The 10,651-nt window shown below is 35.5% G+C and overlaps 1 long non-coding RNA gene across 1 annotated transcript; it reads right to left on the bottom strand.

The window, feature by feature from the left end:
* Positions 1-6,857: 6,857 nt before the first annotated feature.
* Positions 6,858-9,895, bottom strand: LOC140511133 (uncharacterized). The gene is made up of 2 exons (XR_011969442.1): positions 9,788-9,895; positions 6,858-7,025 (listed from the first exon to the last, which is right to left on the bottom strand). It is a non-coding gene; the product is annotated as an uncharacterized lncRNA (long non-coding RNA).
* Between the last annotated feature and the right edge of the window lie 756 nt (positions 9,896-10,651).

The raw sequence follows: 10,651 nt of genomic DNA, 5'->3' as shown, positions 1-10,651 counted from the left end.
CTTTCACAATTAAACTTTTTTTATTTATCTATGTTTATTCTCGTTATATTTCTTCTACATATGCACATAGACCACCTTGTCATCTCCTCTATCAGAAAGTAAGGTAATAAGAATTTTTTTTCCTTTTTCTAAAAAAAAGATCTGAACCAGTTCTATATTTAGACAGATCCTTCTGAGACCTTATGAGTCACCACCACAAGTAAAACCTTGAAGTCTTTAACAAGAGAACTGGATTAATTTACTCAAAAGAACATTTGCAATTTATCATTGAGTGAAGGATCCAGTACCTGTATACAATCATCCAAACTGATAATTATTTCCCTCACAATATGGATTTTCTATAAGAAAGTAGCTACACATGGGGCAGGTCATAGAGAATTCCACCGTATGAAAAAAAATTAGAGGAGAGGGTAGAGTAGTATAATGTGCATATGTAATATGCCCTTTACTTAGGATGTAATAAGAATATAAAATTTGGAATATCAAAGCCTTTCCTCTCTGTTATTGTCCTTTCATACACGTATCAGATAACTATCAATAGATAATGCCTTTAAAAATTTAAGGTCTGATTGGCAAATTACTGAATCTATTAGTGGTCTAATAAGATACTCTACTGAATCCTATTGCCCTTCATTAACATAAGCTGGGAAAGTCTGACCAGTTTTTGCTAATTTTACTATGTTCATTTTGCCCTGAAAAATTAAATTTAGGATTCCAGTCTGTTGTGACAAATCATACTCAAAAGTTGCAGTTCTTCAGTCATGTCCAACTCTCCCTGACCCCTTTTGGGGTTTTCTTGGCAAAGATGTTGGAGTAGTTTGCCATTTCCTTCTCATTTTAGAGACAAGGAACTGAGGAAAATATGGTTAAGTGGCTTGCTAACAGTCACACAAGTTAGTAATTCTCTGAGGCTGGATTTGAAGTCATGAAGATATGGACCCACACTTTATCCATTGGGTCACCCCTCTGCCCTTTGACTCTTGTGAAAATTGAGAGACTAGGAGGAGATCCTCAGAATCCTATAAACCAGAATCTTTTTGGTATATTTGCAAGGGTTAAATTAATGATTATTGTACATATTTCCTGCCTCTTGCAGTTTCTACATTTACCTGCGTTTATACTGGTTTCTTTAGAATGGTTCTGTAGCCTGCTGGACAGAAAAATTAGCTTCAGCTTCTTTTTAGTTTCTTCATCATTACTGTTTCTGCCATCCCTTTAAGATTTTTTTGTCTGTGTTGTTAATGTATTTTTTATTTAATTTGTAGATCTTTCCTGCCTTTTAATAGGCCCATGTAACCTACTTAAATCACCTAGAAGCCTAAATCACATGTGGTGGGAGGAGCTTGCTGACCAGGTGAAAGAGGAAAGGTGGAGCACGGCTGAGAGGAACTGTAATGAGAGCAGTTAGAATGGAGGAGAGAGAGGACACAGGCAGGCCGACAGCTAGAATTGTGAGTGTTTGCTTGTGGGCAGGGTGGGGGGGAAGGACACAGGCTTGGGAATGGCATTGCCCCTTGCAGTGCTAATGTGTATTGACCTCTTGGTTATCATGATGGATTGGGCTTTGGTGTTGGGATTCTGCCTTCTATGTGCAGAGTCTGTTATATTTTGCAATTCAGAACGACATCTGCATATTCACAGTCACTCTAAATGCTGCGAACATTGCTTTGGCAATACACTGCCGGAGAACTGGGCTTCTCTCTGATCTTTTACATCACCATTACAACCAGAAGACCATTTATCCTCATTCCACTTTTCTATTTTATGGTCACAGAGTGTACTCTATTTTTCTGCTTCTACTGTTCTCATCTTGTATTATTTCAAAAAGGCCTTCCCAGGTTTTTGTGGGTGTGTTTCTCATACTTCTTAGTCTTAACAACATTATAGTATTCCATTACATTAATGTGCCATCATGTGCCTATTGTTGTACATTTAGATCGCTCTTAGTTTGAGATTTTTTGCAATTACATTTAAAATTGACAGTAAAATCTTTGTATATATCCTCTCCCATCTCTCTTTTATTTTGTTTTTGATAATAATTTGCGAGTATGTTGAAAGTGGTCTTTCTTTGGTTGGCTGTAGTTTGGATTTTGATGCTCATTAGAGACCATGACATCAACCAGACCTGGTTTTCATTTATTGTCCTCTCATCTTAAAAATTACCTATTTTATCTCAGGTAGGGATAAACCTTTCCCCATCCAAAGATTTGCTTCATCACTGAATGTAAATCCCTCTAAAGATGGGATGCAAAAAACCACAAAAATCTTGCTATTTGTTGATATCAAAGAATTCTGTTAGTGCTAAAATAAGCAGAGAGGGGACAGCCTCAGTGATCTTTAAATTCCATTCTATCTCTAAAACTCTGTTATATTAAGAAATTATTGGGGGCACAGTCAAGATGGCAGAGCAGAAAGATGAACCTGTAGAAGCTCCTCCCTATAATGCATAAAATATCTGTAAAAATGACTCTAAACAAATTCTAGAGCAGCAGAAGGCACAAAACAACAGAGAAAAAGAGATTTCCAGTACAAGGCAGCCTGGAAGGCCAACAGGAAAGATCTATCACATGAGGTGCAGAGCAGAGCCCAGCCTAGTAGGGTCTACATGGCCATGGCAGGGATAGAACCAGAACAGGTTTCAGGGTGCCACTGGCAGCAGCAGTTCCAGATTGCTCAACCCACAAATGCCAGACAGCTTCAAAGGTCAGTGCATAAGCTCTTTCACCTGGGGGAAATGAAAATACAATCTGGACCCCAAAGCAGCAACCACTGCAGCAGCATCATCCATTTTTGGAGTCCTTGACTTAGAGTCCATGGGAGAATTGAGCAGTTGATCTGGATCTCGGTCCTGAGTGGCTCTCCTAGGTTGCAGTGGAGCTAGGGGTGGCTCTGTAGAGGTAACCCTGCTGGCAGATCCTGGGCAGAAGAGAGTGTGTGTGGTTGCTCCCAGACCAGACACAGACCACAGTGCAGGCCAGGAGAAGAGTAAACTCCTCTCACTTGATCGTGCCACCTTGGATGAACTGAGAACTTACAGGTCCCCAGAGTATACCCCAAAAGACTTAAAAGTCAAGTAAATGACTTGGAAAATGCCCAAAAAAGGGGACAAAAAGACTATACAAGGTTACTGTCTTGGTGAAGAGGTATTTTCTTCCATCCTTTCTGGTGAGGAAGAACAATGCATACCATAAGAGGAAGTCCTAAAAGTCAAGGCTTCTTCATCCTAAACCTTCAAAATAAATATGCAATGGTATCAGGCCATGGAAAAGCTCAAAAAGGATTTTGAAAATCAACTAAGAATGGCGGAGGAATAATTGGGAAGAGAAATGAGAGCGATGCAAGAAAATCATGAAAAGTGAGTCAACAGCTTGCTAAAGTAGACTCAAAAAAATGCTGAAAAAAATAACATCTTTAAAAATAGGCTAACTCAATTGACAAAAGAGGTCCAAAAAGCCAATGAGAAGAAGAATGCTTTAAAAAGCAGAATTAGCCAAATGGAAAAGGAGGTTCAGAAGCTCCCTGGAGAAAACAGTTCTTTAAAAATTAGAATGGAGGAGATGGAAGCTAATGACTTTATAAGAAACCAAGAAATTACAAAACAAAACAAAAGAATGAAAAAATAAAACATAATGTGAATATCTCATTGGAAAAACAACTGACCTGGAAAATAGATCCAGGAGAGACAATCTAACAATTATGGGACTACCTGAAAGCCATGATCAAAAAAAGAGCCTAGATATCATGTTTCAGGAAATTATCAAGGAAAACTGCCCTGATATTCTAGAACCAGAGGGCAAAATAAATATTGAAAGAATTCATTGATCACCTCCTGAAAGAGATCTAAAAAGAAAAATTTCTTGGAATATCATAATCAAATTCCAGAGTTCCCAGGTCAAGGAGAAAATATTGCAAGCAGCTAGAAAGAAACAATTCTAGTATTGTGGAAATACAATCAGAATAACACAAGGTCTAGCAGTTTCTACCTTAAGGGATCAAAGGGCTTGGAATATGATATTTCAGAAGTCAAAGAAACTAGGATTAAAACCAAGAATCACCTACTCAGCAAAACTGAATATAATACTTAAGGGGAAAAATGGTCATTCAATGAAATCGAGGACTTTCAAACATTCTTGATGAAAAGATCAGAGCTGAATAGAAAATTTGACTTTCAAATACAAGAATCAAGGGAGGCATGAAAAGATAAACAGGAAAGAGAAATCATAAGGGACTTACTAAAGATGAACTTTTTACATTCCTACATGGGAAGATAATATTTGTAACTGTCGATACTTTTCTCAGCATTTGGGTAGTTGAAGGGATTACACACAAACATACACACATATATATGTATGTATGTATACATATAGAAAGACAGAGAGCACAGGGTGAGTTGAATAGGAAGGGATGATATCTAAAACAATAAAATTAAGGGATGAGAGAGGAATATATTGGGAGGAGGAGAGAAATAGAATGGGGCAAATTATCTCTCATAAAAGAGGCAAGAAAAAGCTTTTCCAATGGAGGGAAAAGGGGGGGAGGTGAGAGGGAAAAAGTGAAGCTTACTCTCATCACATTTGGCTTAAGCTGGGAATATCATGCACTCTTAATTTGGTATGAAAATCTATCTTACACCACAGAAAAGTAGGGGATAAGGGGATAAGTGGCATTGGTGGGATGATAGATGGGAGGGCAAGTGGGAGGAGGGAGTAATTATAAGTAGACACTTTTGGAGAGGGACAAGATCAAAAGAGAGAATAGAATAAATGGGGGGCAGGATAGGATGGAGGAAAATATAATTAGTCTTACATAACATCACTATTATGGAAGTCTTTTGCAAAATTAAGCATATGTAGCCTACATTGAATTGCTTGCCTTCTCAGTGGGAATGGGTGGGGAAGGAAGAAAGGAGAGAAGTAGGAACTCAAAGTTCTAGGAATGAATGTTGAGAATTGTTTTTGCATACAACTGGGAAATAAGAAATACAAGTAATGGGGTATAGAAATCTATCTTGTCCTACAAGAAAAGAGAGAAGATGGGGATAAGGGAAGGGAGGGGTATGACAGAAGGGAGAGCAGATTGGGGGAAGGGGTAATCAGAATGCATGGCATTTTGGGGTGAGGGGAGGGGAGAGATGAGGAGAAAATTTGGAACTCAAAATTTTGTGGAAATGAAAGTTGAAAACTAAAAATAAATAAGAAATAAAATAAAATACATTATCACTTTCAGTATAATAGTTATAAAGCCTATCAATAATTACAGAAGTATATACTTCTCTTAAAGAAATATCTGATCCTGGTTGTGTCAGTTTAAATTTCTGCTTCTGCTGAATTACCTTCCTTTTTATTCTCTATAAAAGAATTACAATAAGTTATGAGATTGTATTGTTTATTGTACTGTTTGGGGTGCTTTCCTGTGATGTCAATGGTACAGTTTTGTTGAACGGTTGCTATCTAGATTATATTCAGAGTGGGTTTTGTTAAGTGGAATGGCCACATGTACTAGGCATTAATATTCTTCACAGATACATGAACACTTTCTCAAATAATTGTTTGTTTTACTGTTTCCCTATTTAGACTTAACTTTTGTTGAGACAATTGGATTTAAGTCTTGGCACCTAGGTCCTATTCTCAGCTCCAACTGAGTCACTTTGTTTCCATGAGCAAGTAACTTAGAAATCTTGCCTTGGCTTTCCCAATTATAGAATGGACATATTAGCATCTGCCAATTGTAAAGGAGTAAAAAATTATGAAGGTGAAATAAATCATGTGTAGGGAAGTGGTAATTAGGTGATACCTGATCTTAGAAGCATTTATTTCTTTCATGTTCTTGTCTATTCTAATTATCCTAGAAATATAGCCTTTTTTTCTTTGGGCTTATTGTCTTGTCTCCAACAATTTCCGATGCAAGAGTCCTTTGATTCACACACTGTATTCTCTGGCTTCTTCTGATATTTGTAAACAAAGCATTCTCAGTTGGACAACAATATGGCTAAATGCCTGTATTTAATGAAATTGTGAAGAATTATTTCTTTTAAATGCACAAAATTGAAATTAAAAACCCGGATTTCACAGCACATGAGCACTTTTACCAATACCAATAAGTTTCAAGTTTTAACATTGTATAAATTATGATTTTGAGTAGTAGAATCCTCTGTGGCTAGGTTGATGATATAAAATAAATGTCCTGAATGATTCTCATCATAATTCCAAAATCACCATTTTTTTCTTATAATATTCTAAGCATCTATCTACAAAGTGGTGACCTAGTGGGAAGGTTTGAAATGACTTGAACTAAGGATTGAGAGTAGGGTATTCATTTGTAGGGTATTATTTGATAGAATTTACATACATCCCGATTCTTTATCTACTGATATTATTTTGGGGGCACAGTGACCCCTGATGATTTCCTGGTTATGTAGCCAATGTTTATGCTACAATCTCTTTCTCTGTCTCCTCCCTATCCACCACCCTAAACAAATAATTAAATATGTATATGCATATATCCATACAAACTTATACACAGAGAGATAGACAGAGAGATAGTTTCAGAGCCCAAGATGACATGTCAGGCAAGAATAACATTGCTGTGAGTCAGGCTTGTTAGAAAGAGACCTCTTAGCATCATGGGTTTGATCTCAGTAAAACCTCACTAAACTAGGTCAAAGGACTTCTTTCTCCATGCACTACCATTCTTTGTCTGGGAAGGTGATTAACAAGTGGGTCTTGCAGAAGTCTTACCCAAAGGTTCAGCACTTTGTTGTTTTACGTAACACATTAGGACAAATGAGAAGATGGAATCAGAGAAATCTTTTGTTCAACTTACAATAAATTCTTTAGCAGATCCTTATCAAGTACAAATTGGTTTGTAGGCTGTTTATATCACTGTAATACATCAAATATTACATGGAATACCAACCAAGTTCACATAATCTACGCCACAGTTGCAGAGTTACAATATAGTTCTACATACAAAGGACAGATGAGCTCGGCGTTATCCATAGCAGTTATCAGAATACACAAAGATTCCTGCAAAATATATCAAAGGAAGATTCATTCTTTTTGACTTTACTGTTCAAAATTTACTCTTAAAATGCAAATACTCCTAATTATCTATCTATCTATCTATCTATCTATCTATCTATCTATCTATCTATCTATCTATCTATCTATCTATCTGCCTATCACTACCTATGTATCAATATCTAACTCTCTATCTCTCTTAATATATAGCACATGAATTCATATAACAACTATTAATAACTAAGGGAAGGTAAGAAGGAAAAGACAAACTTTGTCTAATTTATAGTTTTGCCAAAGTAGAAATGTCCTGTAGGGCAAATATTTGGAATGAAGATGCTATGTGAATTTTGTTGTGGGTTTTGTGTGTGTGTGTGTGTGTGTTTCATTTAGCATTTTACGCTCAGTCCTTACACAAGGAAATATACAAAAATGGTTCAGAATTTTGATTTTTGAATAAATTTATCATATAGGATGAATGAATTCATTAAAGGACTCACTAAATCTCTATATAATGTATTCAATACTTCAAAAGACTAATGATTTATTTGGTATAGCTATTTCCATTTGTAACAAATGGCAAGTTTATCATAACTTATGAGATAATTTTCCCAGGCTGTTGTGGCTAACTTTTGACAGATCTGTAACTTCTGCTAAGATGGTCCTTGGATATCAGATATATAGTCTGTCACTGTATTCATGGCATAAGTTTTCAATGTGCTGCAGGAGACCTGTTAGAGTTTGAATTCCTCAGTTATGGACCTTAAGACCCCTTCATGAAGCACTGAAAGAAGACAATAGAAAAAAAAGAAAACAAAAGAAAAAAATATGATAGAACATTTTAAATTAAAAAGTCCATTATATAATCTTTGTATGTGTCTGTTGAATATTTGTAACAATATACTACAAATGGTAAACTGACAAAAGTCCAAGAGAAGAGATTATGTGGTATAATAGAAAGATGAGGACTTTGGTAAGCATAGACCAAGGTTCAAATCTTGTCTCAGACCTTTATTAGCTAGGTAAACCTTTGCAAGTCTTGTAACTTGTGTGCCTCATTATAGAATGATGGGATAAGACTTGACAGCCCACAACATTGCCTTTCAGTTCTAAATATGCAATCCTATAACTGTATAATTATTTATGCAAAATTAATAATAATAGTGACTCACATTTAAATAGTACTTTAGAGTCTGCAAAGTAAATCATATACATTATTTCATTTGACTTCACAACCCAGTGAAGTAGGTGTTAACATAACCTCCATTTTAAAAAATAAGGAAAATGAAAGTCTGAAAGATTAAGTGAACTGCTGAGCTAACAAGTATCTGAGGGAGGATTTCAATCCAGGGTTTCCTTTTTTTTGATGCTAAGTATAGCACATAATCAACAGTGATGATGACAGCAAAAATGGTAAAATCAAAATTTCAAAATTGAATCTAATATCTATGTTTTGAGAGGAAGGAGATGGCAAAGTAAGCAAATGACAAGCAGGGACTCTTTGAGTGCTGAGATCACCATAGCAAGCTGTGAGGCCGGGAAAGAACCTTGAAATATTGGCCAAGTAGACTCATTGGGGGTCCACTCGATGAAATCATTGATTAGGTTTGCATCATAATCAGCTTGATGAAACTACGTGAATCTAAGGAATAGATGGGGAAATACTAAGGTGAAGACTAATCTTGCATGAAACAACTGTAATGATCAACTTTACACAGAGGATGGTGGATAAAGTGCTGATCCTATTTTAGTACCATAAAATAGCAATACAGTACTTTGTTATTTAGTCATTTTAGTTGTGTCTGACTTCATGTCTCCATTTGGAGTTTCCTTGGCAAAGCTACTGGACTGGTTTGCTGTTTCCTTCTCTAGATCATTTTACAGAGGAGCAACCTGAGGCAAACAGGGTTTTGTGACTTGCCCAGGGTCATACAGCTGGTAAGTGTCTTGAGGCCAGATTTGAACTCAAGAAGATGAGTTTTCTTAACTTCAGACCCCCCCCCCCACACTCTATCCACTATACCACTAGCTGTACGCAATAAATTATACATCAGAACCACAACAAAAGTAAACAAATGAACACAAGCACCCATACCTTACTATCAGAAATATTGCAGTGTATATGGCATTGATCATTTCTAAGGACAAAGAACAAGTGCACATGAAATTAATATTTCTGTTATGTGCCAGAACTGTATCATAACAACATTAGAAACAGACCTTAGGAGTTATAGGCAAGGGCTTCATACAACTACTTGTCAATAGTATAACCAATTTGAAGTCCATGGATAACATCCTTACCAATTAGCACAGGATACTCTGTACACAAAAATAGCTTCATCCTTCAGCTTAGATAAAAGATAAAACTGAGGAACCTTTAACATCTCTAAAAATTTCTTAATAATAACTTCATAAACCATAATTATATTATAGACACATCTCTAACAAACAAAAAATAGCACTAACTCAATTGATTTCAAAAAGGAAAGAGACATTATTTAGTTTAGAATTCCACAAGCCTGTTTTAAGCTTAGCAACATGAATCCTGCTAGAAGAACAAGAAAAACAGAACACAATGATTTTTAAAAATCTATTTCTGCTGCAGCATAAGCAAATACTTTCTACCATATTTGACAAATATTTTTAAATGTCTAAGTTAATGTACAGCAGTGTATATGGCAACGGTTGTCATTGGCATTGTGGGTCAATATTAGCATTATTGGTCATATAGTATTAACCATAGGAGAAGAGGTGGTGTTTTAAAGAATTACCTGTAAGGTCCAGTGCCACCAATATAGAAGCAACTTGAGATAGTCATTGAAGTTGTGCAGAAAGACGTACAATCTAGACCGTATATGCAGTAGAATATTTAAATGTCATATTCCCCTATCAAAGAGAAGAAAAAAAAGTGTAGAAAAGATTTTTAAAAACACAAGTTAGTCAGGAATTCTAGAATCATCAGTTGATAATGATGTTCAAAAGGTTAAGGTGCTATAAAAACTAGAATTCCTGAGGGAGGATGTGGAGAAGGAATAAGCATTTATATACCTTTCTATAGTAGGGCTTCTTAAACATTTTCCACTCATGACCTCTTTTCATCCAAGAAATTTTTACAACCCTGGGTATATAGGTATATAAAATAGGTATACAAATCAAACATTTACAGATAATAAATCATAAAGAAATTTATTGATATACATATCATTTTATCATTTATTAAAGATGAAAGCACATTTTGCTTGCTAATAAGAAAGATGTACTCATTTACTTTTACATAAATAATAAAATTTTGATGGAATATTTGATAATGCAGAACTTAGAGTGTCTTCTATATTTTTCAGAGTTGAGCGATATTTCAATTTTATAATTGTCAATGCTGAGAATACTGCTTTGCAAAAATATGTAGTACAAAATGGCAGAAGTATGTTTAGGGCCACTTAGGGCCATTTTTGGAAATTCTGTTCTAATCCCAAGCCAAAGTTCATTTAATGATTTTTTTTTTGGGGGGGGGAATAACTCAAGTTTTAAACTGGTGTCACTTGATAACCTGATAAATTCTTCTTAAATTTTTAATGGCAGATAATTGATTTTTTTAAAATTCCAATTGAGTGTGGTTTATGAACTCAACTTAGTCT

This window comes from Notamacropus eugenii, chromosome 6 (genome assembly GCF_028372415.1).
Source record: "Notamacropus eugenii isolate mMacEug1 chromosome 6, mMacEug1.pri_v2, whole genome shotgun sequence".
In the NCBI taxonomy this organism is placed as follows: Eukaryota; Metazoa; Chordata; class Mammalia; order Diprotodontia; family Macropodidae; genus Notamacropus; species Notamacropus eugenii.
The sequence above is the reverse complement of the archived record's forward strand: the minus strand, read 5'-3'. Positions and strand labels throughout refer to the sequence as shown.